This window comes from Plectropomus leopardus, chromosome 14, assembly GCF_026936395.1.
Source record: "Plectropomus leopardus strain MGB_pleo_1.0 chromosome 14, ASM2693639v1, whole genome shotgun sequence".
Lineage (NCBI taxonomy): Eukaryota > Metazoa > Chordata > Actinopteri > Perciformes > Serranidae > Plectropomus > Plectropomus leopardus.
The window spans coordinates 24,752,764-24,773,950 of NC_142189.1; the positions used below are offsets into that span (position 1 = coordinate 24,752,764).

General features: G+C 40.0%; 1 protein-coding gene and 1 long non-coding RNA gene across 2 annotated transcripts in view; both read right to left on the minus strand.

Annotated features, from left to right (window-relative positions):
* The window catches only part of alk (ALK receptor tyrosine kinase), a 459,469-nt gene that overhangs the window by 285,951 nt on the left and 152,331 nt on the right, over window positions 1–21,187 (minus strand). The window lies entirely within an intron of this gene.
* Window positions 1–21,187, minus strand: part of LOC148187487 (uncharacterized) — a 31,086-nt gene that overhangs the window by 433 nt on the left and 9,466 nt on the right. The window lies entirely within an intron of this gene.

Sequence of the window (21,187 nt, forward strand, 5' to 3'; positions counted from 1 at the left end):
GGGGCAAAGACATCAAGGGGGCAGCGGCTCGACTCTTTGAAGCCACTGCGTCCCGCTTATCCCCGGCTGCTCACCAATCAATCACCTGCAGCTACAACAGCTGATGCGACGCCCACGTCACATCAGAGTGAGCGAGCCCACAGAAGAGAGAGAGAGAGCTGCCAGTCTTACTCAAGTAAGAACAGGTGGAACAAGCCGCTTACTGTCCAGATTAAACTGTACGAGACGGGCAGGTGGACCTCAAACTAAAAATGAAAATCATTTCTGGAAATAAATTCAGTTCAAAACAAAACAGAATTCAGCAAATAAGTGTTAAGGCTCACTTTAGTGTAGGAATCAACCCTAATGAGTAAAGCCAGCTGTGTGCGGCAGACTATAAAGATATCATTTTCATATTTTCATAATGACAGACAGACATCAAAAATCCTGCTTTGTGCTCATAAATATTTAAAATGTCATTCCAGTGCATATCATCAAGGCAATGCCTGTTGTGTTAAAAATGATTATATATCTGTGTGTGTGTCTCTGTTCCTTTGCCTATTGATTTGTTCCCAAAACAGTACACTTTGCAAGGCTTCTTTCTGACTCTTTCAGGACACGGATACTCAGTTTCAAGCTCAACATTTTTGCAGTCTGTTGCATTTGATAGGAGCTGAAGATCAGGAAGAGGTCATTTTTAAATTTCACTTTGATTTCCAGCATCCTCCTGCTCTCTCTGCTCTGTAACCAGGCAACAACATTAGAGGGAGACACACCGTCACACCCAGGAAGCGAGCACACGGTGGCAAAAAAAACAGCATATTTCATGTCTCATGTTTCCCATGTTGCAATGGTCGTATTTACATGGCTGCAAGGACAACGTGATTGGAACATTCTCACTCATTCTATGTGCCAGTGCCACAGTGTCAGCCTAATGAAAGGAAAACAAGCGTGTGTCATTTTTTTTTTTTTTTTTGTCAAACCAGTTATGAAACCAACTTATAATGCCAGTGTTCATATTGCAGAAGATGCATTTGACATCTGATGGGGATGTGATTTCTATCTTGGAGCAGCTTTTTTCTACCTGCAGTATCAGTGCACTTTCTTCCAAACCACTGATTGTACATCATCACTGTCGTACATCGTCGTCTACACAATCCTCTGCTTAGTGTTGTCAGGTACTATTTAGAGAATGAGAAATCACCCAGTCAACTTCCCCTCTCTTTTTCCTTGGGGCATGCAGTAAATCATTTCAAACAATCAACCGTTTCATCAAACTTCTCCTCCATCATTGTGAAACAAAAGAAGCCCACAAGCCAAAGAGTGGCAGCTTCATGTCTCCAGCACGACAGTGTGCATCAGAGAGATCAGGGGGACTCACTTCTTGATTTTTGGCAGTTAGTTGCAACAGCGAGAGCAGTGAACACAGTGGGAGTTGTAATAATGGTTACACTGATGAAGCTGAGTGCTGTGAAAAGACATATGTCAGTATCATATGACTCGCACAATGGACAATAGGGCTGGGTATTCAATCATCCTGAAAAAAATAGTACTAATTTGTAACCTTACTTCTTCTGTCAAACCACTGGATCTATTTTGTATCAAGATCTAGAAAAAACAGTCTTCCTATGGTTTTGTTTGCAGTGAATCAGCACAAGATCTTTTCGATTTAATGCGACGTGTGATTGTTCCACTACCGCTGCAGCTATAAATCCATACAGGCTGTGGTGTGCAGATGTCCAGTGTGGTGTATTTGTTACATAATGTACACAATAATATACATAACTAATTGAAGTACATAAAGAAAGGTATCAAATGATGTGCTCTTCTGTAATTGGTACTACTGTAAGGGCACTAGATACACTAGACTGGTACTAGAGTTGTAATTCTTTAAATGATACCCAGCAGCACTTGACTTCCCTGTTCAAAAAAGGACAACCAATTTGAATATTATCAACAGATAGCCTATGGTTAAAGGGGCCTGGTGCACCTGATAGTAGGCTCAGAGGGCTGTTATAAATCCATTAAATGGCTGTTATCAGTTGCTGTCAGCGGCGGTTTCGTTTGTTTTCATTTTCAGTCTGGCTAGGTTTTGGCATTGATATAATGTGGTAAGATATATTTTAAGAAATGACCATGGTTTGGTTTAAAATAAATATATTTGCTACATAAAGTGACGTGGTGTGACGTGGTGTGACGTGGCGTGACGTGAACAACAAAAGCACAAACACCAGTCATCTGGATGAAAGTCCTGTGCTTGTTTGACCATTCCTCCACCTCTACCCTCTCCCCACATTGGCTTTCTTGTTCTTTATAATAACTGACTTCCTATAATCACCTGACTTCCTCCTTTGCCTCCGGTCACAATCACGATAGCCACTAGAGGTTGCAGCTTAACAATAAACACAGCCACTTAATGGGATGATAAGGACCTCCTGAACCAGAAGATGTCCCTTTTCACCCTGATATATGAGGCTGATAATCACTGACAACACCCATTTAATAGAGTGATAACCTACCAAGCAGGTGAAGAAAGAAAAAAATGAATTGAAGTTTTGACTAATATATGGCACTAGACTGCAAATAGCAGAGGCTTATTCTAAGCACATTCTTTCAAACTAATTGAGTATAATTTTCCCTTGTAAAGGTTCAAGAAGTGAAATGTGCTGAGCTTGGTATAATCATTACACACTTGAATATGCTTTGCATATTCTGCTTTGTGCATAGAGGAATCTTATCTCATCAAAATAAGGAAACTGTAAATCAAGTAGTCAGTAAAATTGCAGCTTTCTGCTCTTAGAAAACAAGTGAGCTATTTTGGTATTTGTGTTGGAGAAGTAATGTGCCAAATGTTAAATTCACTCCCTGGAACACCTACACATTTCCTCTCTCATGTCCCCCCATTAATTTAGAATATTCACTTTCACTTCTAGCGGAAGCGTTGTGTGTGTGTGTGTGTGTGTGTGTGTGTGTTTGTGTGTGTGTGTGTGTGTGTGTGTGTGCGTGTGTCAGTGAAACTGCATTACAGAACAGTGAAAACATTTGTAACATGCTGGCAAACACATTCTTAGACAGCTTTGACAGTTTTGACATCTTTGCTGCAAAGTCACAGATCAAGAGAGAAAACATTATTTAAGAGGAGACACTCAGCTGCCTGTCCTGACAGTCTCTCAGAAATACAGTGATGTGAAGCCACAAATCAAATACTGCCACACAATATCCACAGACATTAAAGCCTCTCCCCTCTTTTGCCCCCTGAAATTTTGCAATATCTTGGCCATGTCGCATGCGTTCTGCACGAGGCTCCACTAACAAACACAATCCATCAAGAAAGAGCTGCCGCTGTATGAAAGTGGACATGATTTACCGCAACGCCTCCCCACTCCCCCTATAATCACTTGAGTTAATGTAATGCGGGCAGGCTTTTAAAAACTGGAATGGTACTCTATAAATCTGGTCCGTCTCTTGACCTGCCATCTTTCCTTCCTCTCTTGTTTTCACCCGTTTCTGCTTGTTTGCCCTTTCTATTTCCCGCACACACACATAATATCCTTTTTTTGTTGCAGTCAGTCCTTCCAACTGCCTCTTCACACCAGCAGTCTCTTTCTTTCGCCATGAAATCTGACTCTTACCTGCTCCTTATTCTGTGTGATTCCCCTCCACTACAGAGAGGACAGCCACTAGTAGTAAATCATCTCTGTTGCCTCTCAACAGTTTGCCCCTTGATGTCTCTTCAGTGGAGCTTTGTGTAAGTGGGTGTCCCACACTGCCCTCTGCCTACTTTAAACATGCCTACTCTGTGCTGATTTTCATGTCTGATGTGAATATATATTCACTCAATGCAGCAAAAACGTGCACTCATGATGCAACATTTTCCTGCTGAATTACAGCAACTATAGACTATTGTGTTGCAGTATTGTAATAAAATCCAAATATTAATGATGGAATAGTAATTTGTAAAGACTATTAAAAGGAAGTCTCGTAGATGAATCTGTTAGCTGACTCTTTAAGGAATGAGCATTTTAAAAAATCCAATCATTCCCTGCAGATTATTCACTACCCTTCTCCATGCTGACATGAGAAAAATGACCTTTTATTGTAGGAATATAAATATATATTTGGTTACAGAATAGTGGGTGGATTAAAATGGAGTAATTACTCATAACTCAATACAATTGGTGTAGGCAGGTTTCCTTTCACAAGTACAGCACAGATGAGTAATGTATTCTGGAGCTGTGCAGTGGTTTTAGTTCCACACAGTCTCTTATTGCCTTGGCTTGCTGCTGAAAGGAAGAAGGGACACACATATCTTTCATGTTTTGTGTATATTCAGCCCAGTCACCAGAAAAAAAATGTTGGCATCATATGCTTCTGGAAAGCACAAATACATTACATTTTCCCTTTTGATACATATCATTTCAGCGTTTCTAAAGTGACATAATATATGAGCTGACTTTGTCCCCAAGACATGGAGTGGATGGCGTATCACCATAGGTGGCTGCCCAGCTGCTGACCGCTGTTCAAGACCAACAAACAAGAAAACTGGTTTTGATGAGTCTTTGTTTTGTTCTCATCAGCTTGTTAGGCTCCAAGTGTGGATGTTTTAGCAACCTGTCTATGTGTTTCCATCAGCTTTTTATGCTCCAAACGTGTGTATATTGTAGCAATTGTCAGTGTTTGTCTTATTAGGCTCAAAATGTGGATATTAGTGTCGCAATCTTTCGTTTTTTCCAGCAGCTCTTAAGGCTCTGAAAGTGGTGGTTTTGTAGCGACTCAGCGGTATTTTAATATCAGCTTTTTAGGCTCCAAAGTTGAATGTTGTACCGACTTGTCAGTGTTTTTCCATCTAATATTTAGGTTTCAAACATGGGTGTTTTGTATCAATCTGTCTGTGTTTTTTCCACTGGCTTTCTGGGCTCCAAATGTGGCTGTTTTGCAGCAAACTGTAAGTGTTTTTCTATCAGCTTTTTAAGCTCCAAATTTTGGAGTTTTGTAGCAATCTGTCAGTGTTTTTTCAGTGGCTTTTTAAGGCTTCAAACATGGGTTTTTGTTGCAACTCCTTGGTGTTCATCCATCGACTTTCTAAGCTCCAAACGTGGCTGTTTTGAAGTGATTAGTCTGTATTTCCATCAGCTTTTCAGGCTCCAAATGTGTTTTTTTGTAGAAACTTGTTGGAAACAAGTGGTTTTTGAGCCAAAATCTGACCGACATGACCATTGTATCAAGCTGTAATGACCTGCAAACGTGTCTGGTTTGCAGAAATGTATGATGCCAACACCTTTTCTAGCTACTGGGTTGGAATGTTTGATACATCGTCACTACAAAACTGCAATTTTTTGACGGATGGATCAGTCTCTCAAAAACTCTTACTTTCTCCACAATGCGATTGTCCTCCTGCTGCACCTGGTTAAGCTTTCAGGATGCCTCCACTCTGCATTAACAATTGATGCAAACATCAATTTCACATGAAAACACGACAGTTGAATTTGCCCACAGTCCCGGTCTGTCGTTAGGCCTACTTTGTGCTACATTCTTGCTGATCTGAGTGGAAGTGTGTCTGTGATGTGTGTTAGGAGAGAGGTGGTTCAGCAGCTGGAGGATTTGGAAAAGAGTGTTTTTGTGTGTAGACATGTGCCCTGATGTCTTTATATTTGTGTGCAGAAAAGTTGTTTTTGGAATTTCTTTGGTAACAAGTTCACGTAAGTATGCAAGTCTTTCAAACTAGCCCCTAAAATATGATTCTACAACCCTAACAAGCTTAGTTTAGCATGTAATGTCTTTCTCTCCTTGTCTGAATGTTTTTAGCTGATCTCTGCAAGATTTAAAATGGTAAAAAAATAAATAAATCTGAATGCAATTCTGCTTTTGCAAATGGTCACTAGCAATAAAAAAGTCACAGGAAATGACAGGGACAGCTTAGTGCTGCAGTAAGCGGAACAATGTCACGTCTGCCGAGAGTAAAAAGCATGACCAGGCTCTTCAAATCCAAATGTTAAGCTTGGCAACTCCATTTCTATAGACTGACTGTTGCTGACAGCCTGTGCTGAAACCAAATATCTTCATAATATAATTACAACAACCATAGAAACCAGAGCAGCACAATGCTCATTCCATTTAACAAAAAACACCAGGCTATGGAGGGGGAGTACAGCATATACCCACCTCTGAGGGGGATTTACGATGGACTATATCTGCCTTATAATAAGAAAAGATACCTCCATGCAGATCAAAGCATTATGTTACAATCTTTCATGTAATCTATGGCATTAACTGTGCAGGGAAGACTTTTGTTCCTCGAATTTAGCCTTCAGGCAGTGCCTCCTCCCTGATGCTGGGTGGGTAGGAGCGCTGTCTCCAAGGCAGCCATACCCGCCTGCCAACATGGTAACACATGACAGCTACAAACTCAGACTACATTACACCACTGTTGCAGTAAAGACCCAATGAAAGTGGCATCATGCACCCCCCATTTAACATGGGACATGAGTGAATCACTTTGCAAGGCATTGTGGGATTCCAGGTTATTTTGTGCCAGTTGTCGGAGCAAGTGGTGAATTCTTTATTCACACACTGCCAACTGATATGCTAATAATACTAGTAAATGCAGAATTGATTTCCTAAGTTGTACATTTTCATACATCATTTGCATTCAGACCTAATTTGTGATCCAACCAACTTATATAAATAAGCTAGTCACAAGATACATGTTAAAGGAGACCTGTATGTATGCTAACCCAAAATACAGGTATGAACCTTAACATACCTGTATTTTGGGTTTCTGATAGAACATGTGCCCAGTCTGCTCTGAATGATATGTGTTTCAGGGTCTTTTGTATATCAGTGTCTCTGCACCATCATTGCAGCTGGTAGAATAACTATAAGGGAGTATCGTGGCACCTACCACAGGAAAATCACCAATAAAAACCTCTAAACTAATATTGTCACAACAGAATATGATCCAGCAGGAATGTGATCTGAAATGAGGAGAAATATACAATATCAGCAGCTAAGATTACATATTCCCCTGACTTTAGCATATAGCTATATATAGCACTGTACTAGATGGGGATTGACTGTGCATGGTGGCTCTTCCTCCCATAAAAATCACAGTATAAGCTTCTAAACACAATCAGACATGTGGGGAGAAACACACATTTTCAGCAAGCAAGCTTACATGTTTCCCTAACTTGAGCATGTAGCTACATGTAGCAGTGTAGCAGCAAGGAATGTCTGTGTGAAGCGGCACTTTCTCCCATAAAAATCACAATAAAAGCCTTTAAACACAAGTAGGCACATTTCCACAGGAATATGATCCAAAATCAGGGAGAAAGTAACAAATCTGTGACCAAGATTTCAAGTTTTTAATGACCTAAGCATGTAGCTGCATGTAGCAGTGAATGTAATGTAAACATTTGCAGTGGCATGGCTGGAGTAGATGACCATATGAAGAAATCCATACAAGCTGATACCAGCTTCTCTCAAAAGCAAGAGGAAAAACCCAGTCTGCAGCCTGAGGTATTTTCTCACAGGGAGCACCTCACTATGTGAAACTTTGGTCATGTTATATGTACACATCTATAATTGTAACATATGTGACAGAAAATAAGGAAAAGCATATAGCTGTTCATTTGCACGTCTCACTCACAAAAACACAAAGAAATGTCCCCATACCCATTTCACAGCTTACATTCTAGCTACACAGTTGTTTAAGCCTAAAGGATAATAAACTCTGTCAAACTGTCAGTCATGGTGCAACCGCCTACTGCTATGAATTAAACTCTACAGAAATAATGTTTCACCTGACTTACAGACAACCATACCGTACAATTTTTCACACAAATTTGTCTTTAAAGCTCTCCTGACAACAACACACAAATACCCCCACCCTACACAAAAAAACTTTGCAAGAAAATAAGTGCAATGTCCACTTAAATGACCACAAGGTTTGACCAACTCAAAAATGGCCTCCCCATAGAGATGGCATACTACAAGAAAAATACATATCAGAAAAAGCAATTCCTTGCAAAAAAAAGAAAAAAAGAATCAAACTCACCAGATGTAGTACTGGGAATTGACAATCTGGCCTAGTTTTGACTTCCAGTTTTGACTTCCAGTCCTCTGCTCAATGTATTGGTCCTAAAATAGTCACACTGATTCCCTTGTTCACTTTAGATCGGCTAGATGAGGTAAATTCATCAAAAGGATCTTAATGCTCCCACCTAACTCCTCAGTCTACCTTCCCAAACATTTCCTTGTTCTTCCCTCCCCAAACAATTGAAATCTGTGTTCCCAGGCCACGCCCCCTTTCACCTGTGATCCTGAAACAGCTGACCTGGAACAGGTCACATGACCAGTGACATCACCCGAGGTTTAACTTTTTGAAACTTGAGCAAAATAATTTCTTTCATGAAGATGGGAAAAATGCATTGAGCAACCTAAGAAGAAATGAATGAAAATGACCAACAAATTTGTAAAAAGTAAAAGAAAATCACCTGAAAATTGCCACAAAAAAGTAAAAAAAAAAACAAAACAGGAAATTACCGGGAAAAAAGTGTCTAAAAATCTAATCATTCTGTAACATCTCTTTAAATTTGTAATTATGACAATTGTATATTTTAACCTAGTTTTTTTTCCCCCAAAGTCATTTTTTTCTCTTAATAAAAAAAATCTAAATCTAAAATTTTGTTGGACATTTCTTAGCAAGTTGCTTATTGCCCTTTCCCCATGTTTTTGAAATGCATCTAAAAGCAGCGCAATAAAAGTGATGCCAATCCAGGTTTCAATCTGTGGTGTTTTGTTGCAGTCATGGGTTTATTTGTTGAATACCAAACGACATGCGCCGACAGTAGGCCAGCAACCATCCATCCAGCGTCATCTTCAGATAATGACCAGCCAGTCTCCAAATAAGGGCTTTCCCCAAATAACAACAGAGGGTCTCCTGATAGGTATGAGGATGAAGAGGAAAGACTAACTGCAAAGTAAGGGCCCCACCAAGTGCCCTTTGACCCCCTTTGGAAAGAACGGTGCCACGGTTCTTACTGCTTCACAATTAAAGAAAGTTGATCTTGAGCATATTATCATGTTTAAAATCTCATCGGCTGATATTTGAGGCAGGAAACGGTGTAATGGCTGTTTATTTTAACTTCAGTGATACACTGAAGTTTGTTATTTATGTTGTCTGAGCTGAACAGCTGGACTGAAAATGAAACTAAATTTTTTTCTATTGAAGTTATGCATTTTGTTCAGTTTCCAGTAAACAATTTGCATTTTGCTCCTGCAATAAAAACCCAGACTTAATTTATGACGCCGTATTTCTAAGCTGTTTTATTAAAATGTATTCACTCTCACAGAAGGTGTTTTGTTGAACTGAATTATGGTTGTTTTTTATGTACAGACATACAGTTTTTACACATTGGTGTTATACAGGGTTTCTATGGAGTTCACCAATCAAGCAATTTAAGTACCTTCAGGCATAAAATGTCACTCAACTGCAATTCAAGGTTTTGTTGTTTTTTCTGTTTGTTTTTTTAAAACAGTGTACTCTCCACTGTGAAATGCATTTTTAAAAATGATTACATTTATAAAGAATGAATGCACGGGTGTAGTGCTGCCGATGTACACCGCAGTCACTCTGTCTCTTTCCTTTACTTCAGATGAGGAAAAAAATATTTGCAGTTTGCAGCATAATGTGCAATAAAATCAGCCAATCCATCGTTAGCGCCATTAGCTTGTTTGCTCTATTACATGGATTCTGCTGTCATGCTTAATCTTCCACTTAACCCCATTACAACCTTAAAACCTTATATGTAAAAAAAAACAAAAAAACAAACTAGTATAGTATTTAATGGCCAGTGGACATAATTCTGAGTTGGGTACAGTCCTGATGAAAACTGCACCTGGACTGTGGGCTTATTTGCTACATGATAGTTGTCAGGGAATACAGAGCTCACATTCTGACAGCTTGTGTGAGGGCTATCTGGTAACCTTCATGATGTTTTCTCTTCATCGGGGCCATCCATTATTCTAACCAGCACTATGACAGAGATGAAACATTAATGCCACATTAAAATGCAAAATGCATAAATTCAAGCGTGCACACACACCAAACACGCACAAACACTGAAAACATATTATATAAAAGGCCATAAATTGATTTTGACATGGCTTTGACACAACCACGTTTTTAGACGCACGCTCACGGAATTGGATTTACTCTGTAAAGACAATATGGATGGCTCTTAAACAAGCCTGTTTTCTCAGTGATAACATGGGACTGTACTACACTGTGCTGCCATGGAACAACGGCCTCTTGACTGTAATAGAATGGGTAGGCTTATCTCAGTCTCAAAAAATCACCTAGTGACGCTGTTGCTGCCCTTCTGACCGATGTCCCTCAGGGCAGGTGCACAGCAATCTGGCGGCACACTTTCTCCAAATCAAGATAAATGATACATCCTCCACTCTGACAACAAAATACCAAAACTGCACTCAGCTGCTGACCTGGCGTGACTCAGGCGTGACTCAGGCGGTAGTTGAAAATCAAACACCTACTCAACGGGAAAATCTCATCACCTGCCAGAATATAGAGGGCTTTCCCTTGATACACAGCTCCTGGGATTGTTTCATTGTCAGGGTTGTCAACGTTGCCAACTAGAAGATCCTCATCAAACCTGGATTTGGATGGAATCCCACCATTAATGGATCTTCCATATCCCCCCTGTGTTGATAACCTTGGAACAGATAGTGCGTGTCCACAACCGAGGACAATTGAAAAAGGTCCCCTCATAATCTTTGGAACCACAAGACAGAATTAGGAGGAGCTTGGATGACCGTGTTTCTCATCAATGGACCCAAGGCAATTTTCTCTGCAGAAGAAAGCATTCATCAATGGCTTGCTTGGTGGTTTAAAGCAAGATCTTCTCCACCACGTATTCAAAGATGTCCTCAGCCGCAGAAACAATCAGGACAACGGTGGGTTGACCCACCAACTTGATAGCAATGTGTCTATTGAGGGATTTAAAGAATCGGTCGTATTCAAGACCTGAATTCCAAATAAACTATGGGTTTTCAAGTGACACAACTACATCACTGGTTGTTGGTTTCAATGGATTATTTTACTGCAGTTGCCATCAGTTTTAGGTTTCATTATCATGATTTTGTGGTATGCAGTAATCCAGCAAATCTGTCCATGAAGCACTAGTGAGAAAACATGTTAACCCTTCAAAACCCGATTTGATCAGTTTTCTTGTGCTTCAAACACCTCTTGCAAGCTACCTGACCCTTGACACTAAGCAAATTGGGTTTTTTTTTTTTTTTTTTAAAAAACATGGAAAAAAAAAAAGGCAATGACCAACTTGGCATGACATGTCTCACAAATTGCAAAATGATAATCAAATTATCAAACTCTGGGATAAAATGTCCAATATATATATAATCATTCTAATTGTACATTTAAAATCATGCAACAGAAAAAGAATACATACATATTTTTATTAATTTCATGCACTTTTTGGGATAATTTTCTTGTGTGTTGGGTTTTTTTGTTTCAGGGGTTTCTTTGTGCTTATTTTCAAGTAATGTTTCTGTGACTTTTTACTAATTCCTTGCTTTATTGCGGCCATGTGTTGTTAAATTGCTCATAGCAAAGAAATCAAACCAATTTACTCAGATTTCAAATGGTTAACTACCAGTATGGACTTTAAATTGGGATAAAATATTACATTTGAGCCTACTTTCCCATAAAAGCTAAATTGCAGAAAACTAGATAGGTTACATTTTTCATTTCACACATATAAACTAAACCAAGGACTTGAGTGGGACAGAAAAAATACATACTAGCCACTGTGCAAGGTTAAAGTGTTAAATATCAAATGATAAGACGTTGATAGTTTGTCTGTATAACCAAACAGTATGATAGTTGCGTACCAGAGGCAGATAGCCAGACATTCTGTGAAATCAATTGACTCTAGAAAATTGCTGCTCTTCTTTTCAAATCGACGACAAAAGCTCCTCAATGTGAGCTGCATCAAGTCTGAAGTACTGGCTGGAATATTGCTTAGTCCAGTCAGAGCTCGATGACAAGAAGTAGTGCTCTCCCTGTTCCTTGTCGGGTTTAAGGATGAGGTGAATCCACTACTGAGAGTGTCAGTGGTACTAACAATGGAAAAAAAAGAACAGCTAAGAACTTTTCCTTATCAGTGGTGATATAGTTAAACATGATTGATTCCAAATATATAAAAGCTGTGTAATACTGCCAATTATAAAATATTACTCGAAAACACACATGGTGGCCCTTTATGGTTTTCACTGTGACATTGCGCTCCTGTGGCTGGTGTCCACAAGCTCATTGCAACGGGCAAAAGACGGCACAGTAGGATTTATTCACCCTCCTGATGACAGAGAAGTGGTCTTCGCTGTTATGCAATGCGAACAAGCAAAACAAGCATCTGCCTCCTGTTTAAAAAACACTCATCTTGCTCTTTCTCCCACTTTCACCTCTAACCTGTTTCCAATAGTCATCGCCTGTGCATCAAAATAAACAGAAACAAGTTAGACAGTTTGTGCAGTCAAAATCTTTACTGTTGGCCTGAAGTCCTTGACATTTTTATTTCTGTGTTCCCTCCATCTAACATGAATGGCAAAAGACGTTTTAAGAGGTTGAGGAAAATTATATCAATTATGAATACATAACTTTGACACTCATTTGTGATGGGAGAAATCACAACGGTTAGAAAAAAAAGAAGAAAAAGCTCATCCCCTCTGTTGCAATATTGCTCATATTATATCTGGACTTTTTTGTGTGTTTTATCTGACAGAGTTTGCTAGCTGTATGTTAGAAAGAGGTGAAGAGAGACTGTCTGAAACAATATGCTCTCAATTTATGCTATGGACACCACACCTGTCACTGCCTAAATGTAATTGGCTTGTTGTATTGGGAATTATCATGCCATTTACACATATACTGCATAAAAAGCAAGTGCAGCCAACAAACAAATCAATTTTAGCCACAATGCATTTGCAGTGTATGCCAGTCAATAAAGAGGCTGTTTAATTTGGGTCAAGTGCTGGATGGCATGGCCTTGGTCAAATGGACTTGCACTTGCATCAATTGCGAAGCGCTTTTCTCGCCATCACTACTTGTCACACTCACTCATTCATTCATACTTTATAAACTCTGGCCAAGGCTACCAAACAACATGCCCCCTACTAATCAGTTGAAAAAAAAATTATACATAATTGCACACCATCAAGAACAATTGAGCAATTTGGTTTGCAGGAGCTGAGGATCAAACCGCTAACTATCCACCCAGTGGACAACCCACTCTACCTCCTGAGCCACAGCTGCCTACGTCAGTCATTTTAAAAAAAAAAAAAGTTACGAAAGATGCGATGAGTTAAAAATTCTCATTATTATATTATTATGAAATTGTTTATTCTTTTGTCTACATTTAATTATTTATTTATTTTCATTTCAATGATCTGATCACATTTTAAATTTTCTTTGTAAAAATATTTGTTCAACATTTGTTGCTGTTGCTATTCCATATGCTGTATTTTGCACTTTTGTAATCATGTAATTGCATTTTAAATTTCTCTGTGAAGACCCTCTGTCAACATTTGTTGTTTTTTTCTCTCTCAATAAACTCTTCCTGTCTGCATGGGCATTCAGTGAAAACCAGAATGGCATAACAGAATGTACACAGCATGTTCCCTCTGGGAAAACAGCACACTTAACATAGCATGACTAATGCAGTTATTATGTCACAGCGCACAGATATATCACTACTGCCACGTATTAGGAAATACAGTCTATGTCAGATCAGAGGGTTATTTCGGCCTTTTCAATTCTGCATTGATCCATAATCCCATTACCTGCCCCACAAATTCTTGAAGAGTTGTGTGTGTAGCGAGTGTCAGTGGGGTATTTCATATGTATGTGTTTGTCAGTCTCTCCTTGCAACCTTCCCAATATTGATCAGTCCTACTGCACCATGCCTCTCGCATTAACACAGACCGAATACACAGCTAAAAAGATAGGTCCTCCATGGCTGGCCCTGTGCAACATCCCCCATTAGTGTCAAGTGTCATCAAACACATATGATGCAATCCATTTTCCCTGGCAGAGTCCTGACAACACCTGAGGAGAAAAATGTAAAAAAAAAAAAAAAAATTTAAAAAAAAGATTCATTTGCCAATAAAAATAAGAGAATTATTTGTTATTGCACTTAAGTGATTGATGTGGTTCTGTATTGGCATTGCAAAGCCAAATTGACTTTTATTGGATCTAGAGGGAACTGAATTTTGACGTAGTAGTCACCAACTCATTGAGCCAAAGATCGACATTAAACTGGAATCAGCCTATTCTCAAATACTGCCGCTTTGTCAGTGCTTTTGGCATAAGATCTCGACACCCAAAGCCACCTTTCACGTCCACATGAAACGCAGCTGGATGGCATAAGCTGAGGAAAAACTGCCCATGTTGTTATTATTTACCTGTGAACAGCAGCATGATACACAGACAGGGCGCCATCATGTGAGAACGCAGCTGTACAGAACCTGTTGTGTCCACGAAGACCACAACACCAAAAACGACCTTTCATGTGTGCATGAAACACAGAACATAAGGAGCGCAAGGGTGCCTTTATGATGGGCAGGAGGGGTCCAATAAACCCCAGGCCCTCATGTGGGAGTTCGGTGTTCGCTTCCTGTCTGAATGTAATGTTTTTATCTACACCTTGTCATGTGCCTTCTTCCCCTAATCATAACTATCAATGCCAGCATGTTCATTAGTTGATGTCCCAGTGTTGGTTGCTATGGACTTGTGTTGTCTAAACATAACCACGTGCCACAGCATCCCATCATGTGCATTTGTTGACATCATGATAGCACCATCCTGGAACATACGCAGTAGATGCAGAAAGATACCTAAAATGTAATATGTAGACGCAAATATCCCCTGCAAAGTGGCAATATGTGACGACATAGGATGAGAGCATGTTTCCATGTAGAAATCCGCCTTTTTTAGATGTGCTTTTGTTGCCTAAACATAACCATGTGCACCCTGAATGAAATATGTCGGAAGTACACTGCAGAGCGGCAATATGGGACAGGATGAGAACGTGTTGGAATTAGGCTGTGTTGCACCTTAAGTCGTGGTTACTATTGTTGAACAACATGCACTTGTATGTACACAAAGGAATGACTCACACTGTGCCTGCAAAATGGCAAAATGAGGCCTAACAGGCCACAACAACAACAGGAGGCTTAAACCACTCCCGTCCTTTCCAGACACACTGTGATGTTTAAATGGTATCCTGCTACTTCTCTAATTCCAATGGTTCCCTCCACACACCCGCTGGTCAGACATCGTGTGTAGTAACTCATCAGAGAAGAGACTAGGCAGGGTGAAACACAATTACCTTGCCTCCATCTGTCTGCATGTGAGCTCTCTGCCTCTACATTTGCACACATCAGCACACACACACGCTCGCACACACACACACACACACACACACACACACACAAACACAACGCATTATCACCCATGCACAAGCCACAAACTTCCAATGTTTGCCTCTTCTCTCTCCACGCCGTCACCCTCCAGATTTAGAGCCTCCCACTGTCATTACCGTCATGCTGACCCCACTCCAAGCAATCTACACCACCCCTCATGTCCCTCTCAACAACCCCATCATCAACATCACACAAATCACTGCACCTGGCTGCTGCCACTGTAGGCTGTAATCCAGTGTATCCAGCAATAAACATATTTGTTTAACCCAGTTTGAGTGGAATTTGGGTGACCACTATCATCATACAAGAAATGCAGCCCAACGTGCTTTACAAGAGAAAAATTATAAGCACCAAGTGCTTCACATCAAAACACATCGACAAAAAGACATAATAAAACCTCCATGTAAAAATAAAATAAGATCAGAATATCATCATATCATGATAAGTATCATACATTTCTGAAACAATCCAAAATCTAATGGAAAAATCCCACAGGCTTTTTGATGAGGGAACCAGAAACCAGGATTCACCTAACATCCGCTTTGGCCTAAAGAAAAACATCATCCATAGGGCACTCTTATGGGGACTGACTGGCTCCTGGAGCCAGCCTCAAATGGCTATTAGAGGAACTGGAATTTCTGACACTTCCGTGCTGGCCTAATGTTTTCAATCCAAGAGGTTGCTGCTTGAAAATAGTAAAGAGTAAAATATGTTCCTTATACAATCCCTTTTGTGTCCAAAAAAATCAACAACATTAATTACAACAGACATACAGTTTTTATGGCTATGCTTACAGCAGTTATCACTCCATTAGGCAGGCTGGAGTGCTTGCTTTTTTTTTTGCTTGGAGTGCAACACATTAAGAACAATACTCCTTTCCTCATAAGAGGCTTATATGATTTAGGCAACAGAATAGTAAAAGTCTTTGTATGGAGAGCGGTGTGAGATCCAGACATCACTTCAATTCAGCATGCATCTAAAATACTGCCATTAAATTCTTTCTTTCTCTTTCATTCATGCCTACTTGTTAATACTTTACAGGTCATTAAAAGAAGCAGATGGTGCATAGTGTGTAAGTGGTTTATCTCAAATAAAAAGTCATCCGAAAGCGGGATATAAAGCCTTTGATAACCTAACTTTTGGAAGTTGCCCCCCGAGCTGTTGTTTGATGATTTATTTGTTGCACTCATACAGGCTGCTATTATCAAATGAGTCAGCATATTAGCTCACAAGATCCTTATTTATAACTTCACATTTCCTGCTTCTTGGTGTAGCTCATACATCAGACGTGCATTTAGTTCCTGAAGTCTTTCTGAAGTGTTTCTCAACATGATAATTGGTGCGCGATGCACCCGCACTTCACGGTGCTGCAAAAAATTCTTCTTTTCACAGCTACGTAGAAAAGGTGCCATTTCAGACAGAATGAGACTAATTTAAGTGTGATTTTACATTATGTATCAAAAGTCAGACAATATATTCAGGTGTTAGGATATGACTGTTTTGGATACAGGATAAATGTCTGCTCTAACAAAATATTTTTTCTTTCCTTTTTAAGATGCAAGAATGAGACTAATTCTATCACGACATGTTAGCGAAGTAAAAGGAGGTTATCAGGTGCTTTGTGGGGTGTCTAATCAATAGTTTGTTTTTTATCCCTTGTGAACAGTAGCTGTTGAGCTGTTGATATGGCAAAGGGTTAAATGATGTTTTAATAAAATGTCTCCACACACACAGGGACATAAAGTGTCCCCCCTGAGGATCCCTTAAACCAGGCGTTAGTGAAGGAAACTGACGAGAAGGCATGGCAGCAATCCTTTGATCAATATGTTCACATGAGCCATGATTAGGGTTATTTTCAGTGGAAAATTGCCCATGATTGAACGCGTATGCACATGTCTACACTTGTGTGTGAGAGAGAGATTAGGCCCGTGTATGTGTGTCTCCTATGTGTATGCACAAGTGACCTAATACATCAATCACGCACTGGCAATAGCAATACTGACAAGCAGTCAAAGACAAATCCAGCGGGATTCCTCCTCACCCCCAAAGCACAGTGAATGTGACACTGGGCTGTGATTGGGGAGCTGGAGAAGTGTGTGTGTGTGTGTGTGTGTGTGTGTGTGTGTGTGTGTGTGTGTGTGTGTGTGTGTGTGCGTGCGTGTTGGGGGGGGGGTTGAAATCACCTTGCCCAAGGGTACGGCCTGCACAGATCAATATCTGGGAGAATTGATGCCAAACAGTAGCAAGGCGGTACATGTATAGCGTGTGTGTGAGTGCAGTGGCCCCAAGATGTCAGAAAAGGCTGAGGATGAGCAGCAGCTCCCCCTGTTGGATGGAGATGACTGCTGAAGTGAGTCATATCATGGCCTCAAACCGGGATGCTGGTTTAGGATGAAAGACAAGGCTGTGACCAGATAAATTACACCAAAATGTCCAGCAAACCTGAGCAGATAACCCACTTTAAAATATAGTAATTCAAAATATATATAATTTCAAGAAAAAACTTTTTCTTTTTTAAAAATATATATAATAATTTATTCTCTGACTAATGCATTTACTGAATAATCATTGTATTTGGATTTTTTGGGGTTTTTTTTTTACTTGTAAACATATTATAGAGATACAGTTTGTACAATATAGGCTGAATTACTAACCCCTAATACTAAACTTAAGTACAGAAATATCAGCAACATTTTAAGTATCAAACTTTAAGTATCAAAAGTGAAAGTACTGATTTTACAGAATGGTTATAGGACTTTTATGACTGATGCATTAATGTGTGAGTGGCAGTTTTGTTGGTGGAGGTGTCAACGAAGCATTATGTTGTGTTGGGCAATTTAATTTACAAAGTCCTCAAACTTATGGAGATATTTTCTGTCAATAGTTGAGTTCTGAAAACCGAAATTTGTGGCAAAGTAAGAATATTTCAAAATCAGCTTCTTAAAATTGGGTCAGAAATGCTTATCTGTCTCTTGAAACAAGGGGGATTAAATGAGGTTGCTGCACTAGAATGATTAAAAAGTGTATTTTAGAAAACAGTTGAAATTAATTAATTTGCACTGAAAGCAGGGTGAAATATTGTCATTATTGTGGCAGATTTTTATTTATTCTTAAACCTAAAATAAAACTTAGAGATCTCAATTACTTCACTGTTCGGTGAACTGTGTTTTAGAAGCAGATCACATTATTGTTGTCACTGCAGGAGGAGAAAAAAAAATGCTTTCAATTGTTTCTATAAATTAATCTTTAAAGCAAAAAACATTTAGTTTTCAAGACATTGTTATTATATTTCTGCTTGTTAATTGATAGATCATCATGCTGCTGCCGGTGCTGGTGTTCTCTCAGTATTTGGTTTGTATTGACAGCATTTTGGATCAGGACTAATTTTCCTTGGGCCCATTCAGAGGAGGTCTGATTATACTTGGCTCTCCTACAGATTTGGCCTCTCTTTTAAAAAAGAAATTAATTCATGTACACGACTCATGTAGACCTCTAGTGCCTGTGTCAACATCTGAGGGATTAAAGGAGCTGTATAAAGCATATCTACGATTCAGAGTCTGAGGCAGCATTGTCTGCACATGGTTCTCGACATGGAGGTGGCTGAGCTGGCAGCCAGCAGCTAACGATGCTGAACCCAATGAACAGCTCTAACAAAGGCAACAGTGCTGACAGTGCTCACTTGGGAGTGAACTAGAGACTGGGCGCCACGCTTCTGCAATGACGCTGTCACATTAGCAGCAACTGCCGTATAAGCGAAGTGCAGATAAGTTGCGATTAGGATTCACATGCACTAACATGCAGCCAGATTGTCTACCACAACAACTAAGCGATCTGAAACACCAAGCAGATGGTCGTCCATCGCTCATGTCAGGTTGTTGGTGAGCGTCTGTCACCCAGGTTTTTAGGGTGCTACTCACACAGTTGGTACTGGTCAACTCTCGTCTGCTTTTTTCTAACAATTCAACATGTTGAATCAGCATCAGAGCAGGCGGAGCCCGTCCGTGAATGAAATCATTCTGATTGGCAGTTGGGCTTTTTGCACAAAAAGGGAAATAGAGGTGAGGAAGGAAAACAAAAACTGCATTTACACTTCCTGTTCAAGGCAGGAATATCATGGCATTTTGCCTCCTTGCCTTCTGTTGACAACTTCCGATTGCGGAAAGGGGCGATTGATTGTTCTCACCTCTGAGCCTGAAATGGAGGTAGTAACAGCCCCAAAATGAGGTCTGTGAAAAACATAAAGCCAAAGAGACTTGACCATGCTCGGGAGTTTCAAAAAGCAGCTGTTAGCATAATGGCTAATTCAAAGTAGAATGGCGGCCATAAATGTCCACAAACTGCGAAAAAAATGGGGTTCAGGAGTTCCTTACTGTCCAAGCAGAGGACAAGATCAGCTGCCATAAAATAGAGAAGGTAAATGATTGGGATTTAGGTGTTATACCTTTGTTATTGTTCATAGAGTGCTGCCAACGTATATGATTTTATGCCATGGCAGAGTGGCCACTTGTGTTAAACCTCATGACCGCCATGCCCCTTTTGATCACAAGAATGACACCGCCATTGGTTGGCTCTGTATAAAAGTTCAGGGGGGTTATGAAGGGGGGACTTCATTGCAGCCCTATAGCATGATCTCTGTGTGAAAGCGGCCAAAGTCAAAAGGGCATGAAATCGAAACAGACTTATTGTGTTTGGTATAGTTACTATTTTAGCCACTGAGCTCTTTGGCAGAGAGTCAGTGATTGTTTGTATAATTGTTCACTAACACATGGTACACAACGTCAGGTTGTGTTGTTAACTTGCTAACTAATGTCTCTAATCTGTCCTACCAGTCTTCCAATTTCTTTTCTTGAATGACAAATACAGACTTCTGCCCCCTGCTGGTTTGGAAGGTTATTTCCTCTCACACAGGCGCAGAGCATACTTGCTAGTTTGCTATTGGCTGTAATCTTTGTGGCGTATTCAAGAGCAACCTTTTGGCAAAGACACAGACGACAGGAGCAAACGCACCAGTTGGCCTTTGTTGCCACTAGCTCTTTGATGTCTGCTTGGTGAATCTGGGTCTTAACAAAAAAAGCTCAGATTACAACACACAGAGAGGGAACATGACTTCATCCTCCTCTCAGAATGTCATTACTCCACTGTATTTATACATAGCATAGCTCTGAATGTTGCACACAGAACCGTTAGACCTCCATTGTTTCTTATATTTTGCATAATCCTGAATAAATGTGGTAAATCAAATGACCACAGGTAATATTCCAGCAAAGAAAGCCTGCACACATTGCAAAGATAGTGAGAATAGTAGGGGGTCTTCCTGGAAGGAACCAGAAGCTCAGTGGGGTACCCCAGCAGGTTAACCCAGCAATGTGTGTATGTCATGTTTGGTTTGTGTGTACAGCATGTTCACAGATGGATACCGCTTTAAAAGAGGATGATTCAGTGAGAGCTTTCAATGCAGATAAAAACCTGATAGAACCCGAATTGGGCTTCGGAGCATTTACATTTATTTTCTGCAAAATGTGCGTTTCTTTGCCCCGCAGAGATCTCCCCGCCACAGACATCCAGCTAGTATTTATGTTCGGCAGCAGTCATAAAACCTCCAGCCCGTCCTTGCACACCTTGGACCCATTGATGCATTTGATAGGTGCTGCCTTCGGTCTAACATTATTTGGCTCATTTTTCATCTTTTTTTGCT